Consider the following 12,601-nt stretch of genomic DNA (forward strand, 5'->3'; position numbering starts at 1 on the left):
AAGATGTATTCATCGTTGATTACATGCAAGGGGTAATCCATATATGGAGGATATTGTCTCCCTCATTTCAAACCGAATTGGAACATTAAAGAAGCCTAGTGAGGAGGGCTGTAGTAAACAAAGAGCCCATGGCTCTTCATTGGATGAGTCCTTGCCAAGAAAGCAGAGTCCTTCGTCTTCCTGTTGGGCTCTGCTATCCTCACAGGGTATGAGAGCTTCCCCTTTTGGTCTCCTGACTCTACTTCATTGAGGTTGCTGTTTATTAATCTTTCACGAGGGCAACTTTTTGAATACTTCCCAACCTCACTCCAATGACCACAGTTTATCAGGAGTGTTTGTGGACACAGCAGCATTCTTACTCCTAGACTTGAAATCTCATGGTATGTTCCAGGGTCACCATCAGGGGGAGTGTCAAGGCTGGACTCAGGAACCCAAATACATTGTTCTATTAAAAACGGATGTGTGTGGAGACAGCCCACACTCTGTCTATGGAATGTGTATCTCTCTAAATAAACCTGCTTTCAGTTTTTTTAAAAAACATAGATGTGTGTGTGTGTGTGTGTGTGTGTGTGTGTGTGTACATATACTAATGGATGTCCAGAAAACCTGTAAAACAGAGGTAGTAGAGAGCATCATTGAGGGCAAAAACCTGATTAGATTGTTGGGTTTGTAGTGGAGAGCAAATGGGCACAAAAATGGATCCAGGATACAGGGAAACTTGAAGGAAAGACAAACTGAATGACTTCGATTTGATGCCATAAGAAAAGGTAATATATCCTGATTCTCAATTTAAAAAGCTCTACAATATAGGCAGAACACTCTATGACATAAGTCACAACAAGATCCTTTTTGACCCACCTCCCAGAGAAATGGAAATAAAAACAAAAATAAACAAATGGGACCTAATGACACTTCAAAGCTTTTGCACAGCAAAGGAAACCATAAACAAGACCAAAAGACAACCCTCAGAATGGGAGAAAATATTTGCAAATGAAGCAACAAAGGATTAATCTCCAAAATTTATAAGCAGCTCAATAACAAAAAAACAAACAACCCAATCCAAAAATGGGCAAAAGACCTAAATAGACATTTCTCCAAAGAAATATACAGACTGCCAACAAACACATGAAAGAATGCTCAACATCATTAATCATTAGAGAAATGCAAATCAAAACTACAATGAGATATCACCTCACACCAGTCAGAACGGCCATCATCAAAAAATCTAGAAACGATAAATGCTGGAGAGGGTGTGGAGAAAAGGGAACACTCTTGCACTGCTGGTGGGAATGTAAATTGATACAGCCACTGTGGAGAACGGTATGGAGGTTCCTTAAAAAACTACAAATAGAACTACCATGTGACCCAGCAATCCCACTACTGGGCATATACCCTGAGAAAACCGTAATTCAAAAAGAGTCATGTACCAAAATGTTCATTGCAGCTCTATTTACAATAGCCAGGACATGGAAGCAACCTAAGTGCCCAACCTCGGATGAATGGATAAAGAAGATGTGGCACATATATACAATGGAATATTACTCAGCCATAAAAAGAAACGAAATTGAGCTATTTGTAATGAGGTGGATAGACCTAGAGTCTGTCATACAGAGTGAAGTAAGTCAGAAAGAGAAAGACAAATACCATATGCTAACACATATATATGGAATTTAAGAAAAAAAAATGTCATGAAGAACCTAGGGGTAAGACAGGAATAAAGACACAGACCTACTAGAGAATGGACTTGAGGATATGGGGAGGGGGAAGGGTAAGCTGTGACAAAGCGAGAGAGAGAGGCATGGACATATATACACTACCAAACGTAAGGTAGATAGCTAGTGGGAAGCAGCCGCAGAGCACAGGGAGATCAGCTCGGTGCTTTGTGACCGCCTGGAGGGGTGGGATAGGGAGGGTGGGAGGGAGGGAGATGCAAGAGGGAAGAGATATGGGAACGTATGTATATGTATAAGTGATTCACTTTGCTATATAAAGCAGAAACTAACACACCATTGTAAAGCAATTATACTCCAATAAAGATGTAAAAAAAAAAAGTTGCAATAAATGATCTAGAAGGAAAAAAATAAAAAAAATTAAAAGTTCTGCAATAAAAACTCATTTCTCTTCAGATGTAAATGGAAGCATGTGTAATAAAATTATCCAACATATGCAGATGGACAACTGCCTATATTAGGGGTCATTGTTCTAAGCATTTGGTAACCTGGTCATAACAGCTAGATTTCTTTACTAGTGAGGGCATTAGTATTCCCTTTGCCAGAAGATCTTATGCCCTGATTGGGTATTTTCTGTCAGTTCTACCCCTTCAGGTACATATAGTTTGATAGGAATATGTCTTTTGGTGTGAAATTATTAAAAGCTGTAGAACCATGGTTTTCTCTCTAGTCACTTCATTCATCTCAGGGTTTAGAAAATTCATTCACATGAAGGGTAATTCTAGAAAATGACCACAAGATGGCAGCATATACATATTATCGTTAAACTTGTTTTGAAGCCAAGGAAAATTAACTGTTAGATTGATATCCTAAAATTATTCTAAAGAGTAGCTAAACGATTTGCATAAAAAGATTATAGTAAAAACAAAACAACCTCCACACTTTGTTGGCAACAGGTCACAGTCCTTTAAGTGGATGTACACAATGAAAGGATAATAGCATTAGGGAGGTTATTCGTCCCACACCCTACTGATTACTTGTAGAATAGCTGTTGCTGACAACGACCTGATAACATATCTGAGCCTCAGTTTCCTCATTTGCAAATGGGGATAATAATAGTCCCTCCCTTGTAGAGTTGCCGTGAGGGTAAAGTAAGGGGAAAATATATACAGAATTCCTAACAGATCCCGGCATGTTGTGTTAGCTATTTTTATAATTCACAATTTCCCATTGAGATGCCTGACACTATAGTTGCTTCTAATCAAAGCTGTCACTTATTAATTGTGCTCATAGTATAAAATTTAGTATATCACAATTGTATTACATGGAGTATCTCATGGTAATAAAGGTAATACATGGCCTTCATTAAGTTGAGGTAGTTTCTTTCTATTCTAGTTGTTGAGTATATCACAAAAGGGTGTCGAATTTGTTCAAACACTTTTGAAAACAGTTGAGAAGATCATGTTTTTCCCCCCTTCCTTCTCTTAATGTGGTCTATTAAGTTGATTTATATTTGTAGGTTAATCCATCCTTGATTCCAGGAATAAATTCCACTTGGTCATGGCATACAATCTTTTTAATATACTCCTGAATTCAGTTTGCTAGTATTTTTGAGGATGTTTTCAGTAATAATCCTAAATTTTATTGTAGTTCCCTTTTCTTCTAATGTCTGTTTATGGCTCTGATGTTAGCATAACACTGGCTTTTCAAAATAAACTAGAAAGTTATCCCTCCTCTTCAACTTCTTGAATGAGTTTGAGAAGGATTCATGTTAATTCTTCTGTAAATATTTAGTAGAATTCACCAGAGAAATGTCTGGTGCTGGGCTATTCTTTGTTGGGAGATTTTGCTTAAAAATTCATTCTCTTTATTATGTATAGGCCTACAGAGCTTTTTTATTTCTTCATGACTTAATCTTGACAGGTTGTGTGTTTCTATGAATTTGCCCATTTCTTTTAGGCAATTCAATTTCTGGCATACTATTGTTCATAGCACTCTCATAATCCTTTTTCTTTCTGTGATTTTACTTATTTGTCATCTTTTTTCTTAGTCAAATCTAGCTAAATGTTTGTCAATTTTGTTGATGTTTTTGAAGAACCAGCTTGTTGATTTTCTCTACTGTTTTTCTATTCTCAAATTTATTTATCTCTGCTCTAATCTTTATTGTTTCCTTTTTTCTACTACCTTTGGATTTAGTTTATTCTTTTCCTAGTTCCATCAAGTGTAAAGGTAGCTAGTTGACTTGAGGTGTTTCTTTTTTTAACATAAACATTTACAATTATAAATTTTCATCTGTTTTTCTTTCTCTGCAAACCATAAATTTTTGGATATTGTGTTTCGTTTTCTATAATTTGAAGACATATTCTGATTTCCCTTGTGATTTCTTCTTGTCCCACTGGTTGTTCAAAAGTTTTGTGTTTAATGTCCACATATTTGTGATTTTTTCACATGTCTTCAACCAATGCCTGCTGAACTTGAAGCCAGCAGCCAGGGATCAGGAATTCTGGGTATTTTTCTGAAACTTGTCCTGTTACTCTTCTTGAATTTCCTGACCACAGAACTGCTGTGGAAGGCAGGAGGAGAAGCAAGAACACGCGTGTTTGTGAGCAAACCTTCAAAATGCCAACTTTATCTGAGTGCTCTGAGTGCCTTGTTGACACCACACTGGTACTGGGCGGCAAACTCAAGTATCTATGGACTTTTCCAATCAGCTCTTTAAATTGTTAATTCAGGAGATCGTGTTGGGAAAGGAGGGCCTCCTTTTTCAGCCACGCCCTGGGCATTTTGAATCCTGATATTATCTCCATCCAGCTCGTACAGTTCTGTTCATGTATGTGAGCAGATATTTATTTTCCTCATCAAGTGATGGTAATGACGGTAATGAGAAAATGTGTAGGGTTTTCACGGCGCATCCCTGAAGGGAGATGGGGGAGTTGCGCGAATAATTCAGTTGGCTCAGGACTGCGCTGAGGGCATAAAGCCCGGTGACGTCGCCCGCACGTGGACGGCGGGGTATTTTACACACGTGGCCGGAGCGGTGAACAGCAGCCGGTCCCTGGCCGCTGCCCTGCAGCACAAAGATCTGGGCTCTAAGCCAGGGTAAGAATTAGAGCAGGCTGGTTTAGACTAATTCTATTCTCCTTTAACTCAGAAATCTAAGAGCTCACATGACAGCTACCCAAGGGATTTTGTTTTTGGTTTTTTTTTTTTTAGTAAACTAGTAGTAAAACCCTAGCTTTCTGCTTCACAGTTCAAAGTAAATAATTTTATCTTACACCATAAAACTATGATTTCTCCTGTACTATTCCTTCAGGTACATTTTAATCTAATACAACCATTTTGCAAACATATGAAATGACAGGGCAGTCTTCTCCAAGTCGGATTTCAAGCTCAAATATATATGTATAGCTATACAATGCATAAATACACACACAACTGTACACACAGGCACCTCTTTATTACCTCAGAATGAAAATGCAAATGCATTTATTAGCCTAAGAGTGGCACCAAATGGAAATGTATGCACATACATTTAGATAACAGACCCCTTGAAAATAAAGCAGTTGTAGCTATTAATGTTCCTCTTTGACAGTTTTTTAAATTCCTCAAAAAAAATGAAACAGCATGAATACTGTCAATATATCACAACGGCCACATTAGGTTTTGTGATATGCATCATAATATAAAGAGCACTATTAGAGCACAACTTGGGAACCATTAAATCATTCTAAATCATTGTTATATTCCATTAGTGTCAATGGTGAAACCACGTAATAGGCTTTACTACAAACTTCACCTTGGTAGGCCACTGTCTCTAATAACCACTTCTCTATGATGTGGTATCATACCCAGAAATCCAGGGAGAAAATAAAGTCTCCCTTATTTCTTTTTTATTGGATGGGTAAAGTTAAATTTAGCTGTAAGTAAAAAAAAAAAATCCTGAAGCTTTGTTCACTAACTGCGAGCTGCTGCTACTTGTACAAAAAAAAATTAGGCAGACCTTGGAAGGACAGTTTGAAATACATTTAAAACCTGGCAATGCTGAGGCCAGGGTAGGCCGGGCAGTGCCTGCAATTACGATGTCATTTTTGAAATGCACTTTAGCACATTTGTCCGCCTCTTTACACTTTTGTTACAGGAGCAGAGTCCTGATTATAGGAACACTGTAAGTTTCAAACCTGCCCTTTCCCTTATTCTCCCCTGGTTTGCGCTGTACCCTTTTAAAAAGTCATTTGGGCACTTTGTTGAGGTGAGGCTGGGAAGGACTTCAGCTCAAACTGAGATCAATTTTCAAATGTTTCAGGGAGAATCGTTGTACAGTGTTCTGTGCCCCTCTTCTTTACAAATAGAACCATTTATTCCCCTCCCCCTACTACGAATTTAGTCACAATCCCTTCGCTCTATTTCTTAGATACACTTACAAATATAATGCTCACTGCAAAGATTTCTACTACACGATAGACACCTTTGTTATTGGCTAAGGACGTTTTAGGATAGGATAACATAAGTGAAAGTCAGATGCAATTGCATAAATGAATAATAATATAACGAATGACTGAAATAATTCATCATTTAATAGACTACCAGAGCAAAGACAAAATTCTTTATATTCTCTCTGTTAACTTTGATAAATTGTAAAGTGTTTAAACAATTATTGATTGTAAATAAGTACTTTTTTTTAAACATCTTTATTGGAGTGTAATTTCTTTACAAAAACAACAATCTACCCTTTTCAGGTGAGCTTTGAATAAAGCCAGTTTAGGGCACTGAAACAGATTATTACTCTAATGGCTCCATTTTGCTTTTGGTCCATTCTTTAGGAACAGACTTAAAAAAAAATAATAACAATACATGTATCCCTATGATAAGATGATGTTTTAAACTTAGGAAGAGAAAGCAATACGGCAAAGAGGCACAAATAACAAATACATTAAGGGAAGTAGAAATAAGTCACTAGGAGCTGAATACTTCAGAAGGATAAACAAAAATCATAGTGAGGAATCTGGTAGATGTATGTTTATAAGAATTATCTAATAAAAGGAAAAAAATAAATAAATTTGGAAATTATAAAGTAGATAAAGTGTAAGAAATATAGAAATCCAGTCTCATACCCGGTAGACTTATTTAAAGTGTCCTCATGCCATGAAACACTTTTAGATTTCTCTGTTAATAGTGTTAGATTTCTTTGTTAATTTGCTTACCCACATCACATGTACCAGACTGACATAAAAACATGTCTCTCCATCCCTCCAATTTCTCTTCCCTTCCGTTTTCTTTTCTTCTTTCTCTCTGTCTCTCTCTACCTGCCTGCCTCCCTCTCCTTTTCTTATCTTTTTCCCTCTGTCTCCCTCCCTTTCCCTCTTCTGTCCCATCTCCCTCCTGTTAGCTCTCTTGCCCTCTCTTCTTCTTTCTTTCCTTCCTTTTTAAAAAATTAACAGTCTTTTTCAATGCTGGTTTATGCATAATATGTTTGGAAAGAGCAATGCAGGAAAGTGTTAACATAGCACTTCATGGAAGGGAAATTAAAAATAAAAACCTGAGGTATTACGGCTTTTTTTTAATGAGGATTCAAACAGAAAAAAGCATAAGCTTGATTTGCTGTCTCTGTTGCCTAAAGAAAGTCTTTTAGCTAAAGCCTCACCTCTGACCTTGTTCTTTACTTTCAGGGTATATTGTATTTCTCTTTTTTGTTACATGTTTGGTTCGCAATGTCACTGATGTTAATAGGAAAGAGACAGAATTGCTGTTTGAAAAGTCCATGCTCTGCTTTTTGAAGGCTACCTTTATTTTCTATTTTTGTGATATTTTCTTTTTTTGCTTTTGAAAATAAATCATGGCAAAGGTCAACTCTTAAATACATTGGAAAACTTACCTGAGTCAAAATTACATTTAAAAAATAATAGATGTTATCTTCTGATGTCAAATTGGCATATCAGATTTTATCACTTAAGAATTTAATCTCAAAGTGTCATGAATAAACTGGTATCAGAATTAAAAGGAAAACATTGTTGATGTTTGTTCTAAAGTGCTGGTTTTAGGCTTCAAATGGGGAACACACTAGATTTGATTTGTATCACACAGTTATCAGACAGAGTAGTTGTGTCTTCCAGATCAAAGGAAAAAAAAAAAAAACCCCAAGTCAAGCCATGTATTACTGCTTCTTAATTTCATTTACCTTCTGATTCCAGAGAAGATTTTGCTGAAGGCTTAGTAAGAGTAAGAATCTACAGGGAATGCTTCACTTGTGGCTTTGCCTAATTCTACATTCCTTCTAGATGGAAAATGGTGACGGTTGGAAAGGTGTGGGGAAAACTTTTTTTTTTTTTCCGGTACACGGGCCTCTCACTGTTGTGGCCTCTCCCGTTGCGGAGCACAGGCTCCGGACGCGCAGGCTCAGCGGCCATGGCTCACGGGCCCAGCCGCTCCGCGGCATGTGGGATCTTCCCGGACCGGGGCACGAACCCGCGTCCCCTGCATCGGCAGGCAGACTCTCAACCACTGCGCCACCAGGGAAGCCCCGTGGGGAAAACTTTGCAGTAGGATTACACTATGGCTAATCTGCAGGATCAAATAACCTACTTATTACTGAATATGCTAATCTATTTTCCATATTCTGTACATCCATTCCAATTTTAAGAAACAGTGCTTAAGGAATCTGGATTAATATGTGATCATAAAGCCTGCATGGAAAACCAATGCCATTAAATACTCTTTCATAGAAAAAAAGAAAAAAAAAAGAATTAGAGCAGGCTGGGAAACTGGAAATGCCCAGCCCGGGGATGGGGGTGGGAAGGTAGGTGGGTGAAAAGTGGGGAGAGAAAGATCTGTGGGGTGAGGGGTCTTCTGATCCTTCATGCCTCTTCAGGCACTCAGGTTGGTACATGACCTGATTCGGTTCAGACAGACGACAGAGTGGTCAGTTTTGTTGCTCAGCACCTAGCCACCAAAGACTCAACATCCTGTCTAAGATATCCTATTGAAACTCATTACCTATTGCAAAAGACAAATCATTCTAGTTATGTGAAACACTGAGTCATAGCAGAAACCTGAAGTCATTTCTAACTCTGGTTTTTCATGAGATCAAACTAAGAGTTTTAGTTTCTTATGTTTTGAACAGTTATTAGAAACTGTATATTACAAATAATTAGAATCGTGACTGAGGACTCTTCTGGACTTTATGTAATCTGCTGGCTTCCAGGAAAAGACATGAAGAGATATAGGTGGGCCCCCCTAAATCCACTCAATACATGCCTGGCTATTTACAGAAATTACCTTCTAAGGAGTGTATGGGTTGGAGGCCTAGATAAGGAGTTGAGAGTCTTGAAAGTGTGCTGTGATATTCCAAGGAAGTCGGTCAACCAACAGTTAACTGAGCTTCTTTAAAAAGCCCGTATCTTGGGCTTCCCTGGTGGCGCAGTGGTTGAGAGTCCGCCTGCCGATGCAGGGGACAGGGCTTCGTGCCCCGGTCTGGGAAGATCCCACATGCCACGGAGCGGCTGGGCCCGTGAGCCATGGCCGCTGAGCCTGCATGTCCAGAGCCTGTGCTCCGCAACGGGAGAGGCCACAAAAGTGAGAGGCCCGCGTACTGCCAAAAAAAAAAAAGCCCATATCTTGGGACTTCCCTGGTGGCACAGTGGTTAAGAATCCACCTGCCAATGCAGGGGACACAGGTTCGATCCCTGGTCTGGGAAGATCCCACATGCTGAGGAGCAGCCAAGCCCATGCGCCACAACTACTGAGCCCACGAACCACAACTACTGAGCCTGTGTGCCACAAGTACTGAAGCCCATGCACATAGAGCCTGTGCTCCACAACAAGAGAAGTCGCCACAGTGAGAAACCTGCGCACCACAATGAAGAGTAGCCCCTGCTTGCCACAACTGGAGAAAGCCCGTGCGCTGCAACAAAGACCGAAAGTAGCCAAAAATAAATAAATAAAATTAAAAAAAAAAAAAAAAGAAAAGAAGCTCACGTCTTTGAGCTTGCGGGACATCAAAACACAAAATGATGTCAGAAGGAGATTATTGTCTTAATGGTGAGATCAAATAAATGCAGTAAAGCATTAGAAAAACAACACGAAACAGCTGAGTCAAGTTTTAAGTTTGTGACAGGGATTACTGATACTACCTATCTCTTCTTCATGTCTTTATTTTAAATATTCTCTTTTTCCCTATTCTAGGATTACAAAACCATACACCATGCTCTTCTTGTAGACACCCTAGAAGAACCATATCATCCTGGTCTTAAAACACCTACAAGAAAGGGCACAGTACTTTTCCATTAGTAAGTATCCAGGTAAAATAATGGCAGCCAGCTTTTCAACTATGCATGAATTAGGGTTTAAAGGAATAAAATATCAATTTTTCTTTAAATATATGTCACCCAAAGTGTCACTGCCTTCACTGATACAACAAAAAATTAGGTTGGGTGAGTGAGGGAGTAGGGAGAGGAAAGTGTCAGGGAGGAGTATGTGGCATCTTTTGTCTATTAAATTATGGAATTACGGGTCATCTAATGGAAACCTGTGGCATGATTAAGCTATACAAAGTTGTCAGGCTCATGTGTATGTCTTTCAAAGAGCTGATAGGATACAGCTCTTTGGGTATCAAAGAATACAACAGCCTAGATATCAAGTTAGCCAAAAGGTCTCCAGCGGAACTGGGCCTTGAGCATTGGAATATATGATTAGATCATAGTGATTTTTTTTCCTGTGACACCTGGAAGTAAAAACAGGTCTTATAAACACTTCTAAAACTAGCAGTTCAAACAACATGCATTTACAGAGAGAGCGTATGAGCTCAGCAGACTGCTACTCATTGCGAAGGGTAATAATAAAATATTAATAATTTCCATTTATTGAGTATTATATGTCAGGCATCATAGTAGGTGTTTTATGTACATTATGCTGTTTTCAAAGCAAAATTATGATATGATAATCCACAGTTTACAGAAGAGAAATCTGTAGATCAGAGAAGATTTTTCAAGAACTGATGGTTTCCAAAGACTGTGCTCTTATCCAATAAGCTATAGAAAGTTGGCACCGGGAAGTAAAGGTCACAGAAAGGTGAGCCACAGAAGTTCAGCTCTAAGGTAGGATCTTCGTTACCTTCACAGTGATTAACCAGTCTTCAGTGGTTATTCTAGAAATACTAGGCCAAAAAGGCAGCATCCAGATTTTAGTTTGCATCAGAAGAGAAGAGGGCTGGCCAGGGAGTGAGGGTATGCTTTACTTACTTGTGTTAAAAGCTACATGGGAACCAAATAATGTCAAAAACAATGTCCGATAACTGGCAATGAAATTGGAAGCTATTGGTGTGAAAAATTCTGGTTTGGAATTGTACTGACTTAGGTTTACTTGCACAGCCAGAACTTTCTAAAACAGAAATAGATGTAATATATATTGTGCTCTAACCTTCTCTGTACATTTCTTCTTCCTACAGACAAAGCAGATACTTCATCCTGCTCTGAAAACAAACAGTAAGTGATAACTCATTTATTTAAATGTGAACATTTTATTTGTCAATCATTTTTATTTTGCCAACGGTAAAGTTATATATTTAACAAATGTACCCATGATTTTCAAACTTTATGGATAGTTATTGAGACAATGATCTTGAATTAATTCTACTCTCACTATGTCAAGTTGAAACAAATGCATTTTTTACATCTCATTCTAAAATGGATAATAGAAATAGTTCCCGTGTTTATGATCTTGAAACAAGTATACTAGAACTATATTGAATAGAAAACAATGTAAAATATGACAATTTGTATATATTGTATATTCTTCCATGTTAGTGATTTTTACTATGAACATATTGTATACTGTTGTATATTAACACAGGAATTGTTAAAATAAGGATAGAGTGTCTCCATTGAGCTACAAAATGTTTGATTTTCCCAGTTGAAACTATGTTTTCCTTTCAATGTGCATTGACTTGGACATCATAATTGGTTGAAGGTTAATTTCTGCCATTACTTAAGAACTTACCAGGACTTCCCTGGTGGCGCAGTGGTTAAAAATCTGCCTGCCAATGCAAGGGACACGGGTTTGAGCCCTGGTCTGGGAAGATCCCACATGCCGCGGAGCAACTTAGCCCGTGGGCCACAGCTGCTGAGCCTGAGCTCTAAAGCCCGCGAGCCACAACTACTGAGTCTGTGTGCTACAACTATGGAAACGCCTAGAGCTCATGCTCCACAACAAGAGAAGCCACCGCAATGAGAAGTCCGCGCACCGCAACGAAGAGCAGACCCCGCTCGAGGCCACTAGAGAAAGCCCGCACGCAGCAACAAAGACCCAACGCAGCCAAAATAAATAAATATAAATAAATAAATAAAGGAACTTACCATTGGCATAGGTTAATTAACTCTTATAGGCCTCAATTCCTTCATCCGTAAAACACCACCATACCTGCGAAGGTAAGAGAGTGAAATTAGACATTGTATTTTGCCCTACACTGTCAATAAATGTTCATTCCTCTCCCTTTGATAATCACACTATTGAGAAGAAAGGCAATACATGGAAGAGGTACCAATTGTCCACTATTTACAAATCAATAAGGCCTGAGATGTACTGCAGATAAACAGTTTAGAATTTTCTTTTCCTCCAAGAATTTGGGGGTAGCAATTGCATAGGAAGACAGTTAATCTAGGCAGTATTCCTTTAATTTACAAAGTGAGTAATTTTTATATGATGAATGGTGGGGAAGAGAATATGAATGCTTCCTAAACTTCATGTTCTTTTTGATTCATCTAAAGGACCAAGGATTTTTTGACACATTGAGAAAGCACAGTGTGGGCAACCCAATGCTGAGTGTCTTTTACAAAGTTAATGAAGATATTAAGTAACCTTTGTACCCAATCATGGATTCAGCAAATTCGAACAGGCTAGATTTTCAATATATTAGTTCTATTTGTATTTTTTCTATACTT

General features: G+C 38.4%; 1 protein-coding gene across 4 annotated transcripts in view; it reads right to left on the reverse strand.

The window, feature by feature from the left end:
* The window catches only part of CENPQ (centromere protein Q), a 184,494-nt gene that overhangs the window by 58,816 nt on the left and 113,077 nt on the right, over positions 1 to 12,601 (reverse strand). For 2 of the 4 annotated variants that reach the window (XR_013830026.1, XR_013830027.1), the window contains exons 11-12: positions 12,017 to 12,080; positions 11,082 to 11,133 (exon numbers count right to left, since the gene is read on the reverse strand). The gene's annotated coding sequence lies outside the window, so the exon portion shown is untranslated. The remainder of the gene's footprint in view (positions 1 to 11,081; positions 11,134 to 12,016; positions 12,081 to 12,601) is intronic. The other 2 variants (XR_013830024.1, XR_013830025.1) reach the window with 1 other exon arrangement.

Source organism: Stenella coeruleoalba, assembly GCF_951394435.1.
Source record: "Stenella coeruleoalba genome assembly, chromosome: 10".
Taxonomy (NCBI): Eukaryota; Metazoa; Chordata; class Mammalia; order Artiodactyla; family Delphinidae; genus Stenella; species Stenella coeruleoalba.